Source organism: Pygoscelis adeliae, unplaced genomic scaffold (genome assembly GCF_000699105.1).
Source record: "Pygoscelis adeliae isolate BGI_AS28 unplaced genomic scaffold, ASM69910v1 Scaffold160, whole genome shotgun sequence".
Taxonomy (NCBI): Eukaryota; Metazoa; Chordata; class Aves; order Sphenisciformes; family Spheniscidae; genus Pygoscelis; species Pygoscelis adeliae.
The window spans coordinates 6,250,241-6,252,293 of NW_008824035.1; positions in this window are offsets into that span (position 1 = coordinate 6,250,241).

Genomic DNA, 2,053 nt, shown 5'->3' on the forward strand with positions numbered 1-2,053 from the left:
GGAAAGGCGAGCTGCGGCTGGGGCCTCTCCGGGCAGGGCGATGGAGAGTCGCCTTTAAACGGGATTACAGTAAACTAGTTGCAGTCAGTGGTGTCAGGCATGTCTCTTCCCTTCAAGGTTATGCTGGGGATTAGAATAAAAAAAATAAATAGTTCATAGCACAGTGAGCGTCTTGAGCGTCAGCTCTTCCTGGCAAGAGCCCTTACTTCTTGGCAGGTGATACGAAAAGGACAAAATGTAAGAGACGGTGTTTTTATGGCTTCTTAGCCCCAGGCAGAACAGTAAGAGGATTTGATTTTGTTTCTGCTGCATCAGCTTTTCTTGGCTTACTCTCTTTGACAGGTACATAAACTAGAGCACGTATAGGTGGGTATGGTTTTGTGAGATGGGCCTGAGTTTTGTGATGCGGCTTCTGTGACAGGTTGTCCTTGCTCCATGCTTTTCTGATAAAGCAACACGCTGTGAGGAAGTGCTGTCACAAAGGATTTGATCAAGTGAAACAAATTATATACAAAAGTTTTAGAAGAAAAAGAATGTTCCTTAAACTTACTCAAATAGTCTTTTTTTCTCCTAGAAACTGTGCAAACATAAACTTACTTTCAAAACTACATACAAGCTCTTAAAAGTGCCTGTTTACTGCAGTGACCTCCCAGTGCTTATGTGAAAGAGAAATCAAAGTTGCGTTCAGGAATGCAGAGTTTCCAGACAGCACAGTTGCCTCACTGTGCCATACCAGGCACAGTTAGATTGTCCAGGCCTCAAATACCAGGTTTATTTTAGTATTATTTTGGACAGAACTTAAAACTTCATATGGGTAAGATCCAACAGCCATAAATTTGGCATACTGAGAAACAAAGTTTCTTCCACATACCAGTTTTTCTGTGTTACGATAATTGTTCCTCTTCAAGGTAGTCTGTCTGTATGCTGCAGCGGCTCGAGAGTGGTGTGGAAGCCTGAGATTCCAGTACTGCTGCTGCAGAGAAATACTCAGATGCTCACAGCTGAAGTTGTTATGCTTCATTTCAAGTAACCATGTTGGGATACCAGAGCTACTGAAATCAAACTGATACGGTGCCTCTTGACTCTTATCCTCTGAATAGTGTAACCGTGTTAATGCAGTGTTGTGCTCAGACTTAGATACCTGCTTTTCAGTAGGACCATTGAGTTTTGATGAAGGCTGCACTGGTGTGTGTACGGTCCTTCCTCTTGTGGAGTCAGTCTGGGTGCCTTAGTAATGCTGTTACACAACACTGTAGCCTCTCTTCCTTCCCTTTTGGGGTTAACTACAGGTCTCTGTGTATGTGATCTGAAGTGAGATTTATTATTTAGTTCTGTGTGCAATGCTCTAATATGATTGCCACTTTATGTTCTGGCTACTTTAATGTAGCTTGAATTGTCATATATCAGGAAGTTGGGTCCACGATTGTCTTTTAATTGTCACCAGTGAAAGATTTTTAAGGTACAGACAGGAAGAATGAATTTCAATATGTATTGCTTCATGCTTCCAGGGATGGGAATATATTCTGGTATTTTGTTTTTCTAGGAATAATCCACCCCCTAAATTGCTACTTTGTGTAAGATCTTTTTATCCTGAGCTTACTCATACAGACATTGTGAGCTTTTCTGTCTTAGTTCCTGCGAGGTAATAAAGTACATGGTGCTTAAAGTCAGGCATATTGCAGATGGCAAAACTTCAGGGATCTTATGGAAAGCAGCACTGACAAGTTGGTGTCAATTATATCAGGATTTGGGCTTTTACCGCACATGTATTAAATATTTGCCAATATTTTATTGTCTTTGACAGTTCAGTTTTGTACTATGGTGTATTGACTTGCTGAATATTTTGGTTTCTGAGTAGTTCTTAGTGTCCTACTTCTTTACTAGCTTCAGTGGAAAAGGCAGTGGTGTCTGCCAAATGCTAGTTTTTTCCTGAAGTCTGTGGTAGGCTATGAACTTTTACCATAGGATTTCCAAATTCTTAAATGTCAAGTACTTACACTGAAGATAAGAGGACTTTCAGTTCCTCAGTTAGTATGGATGCCACCACTATGTC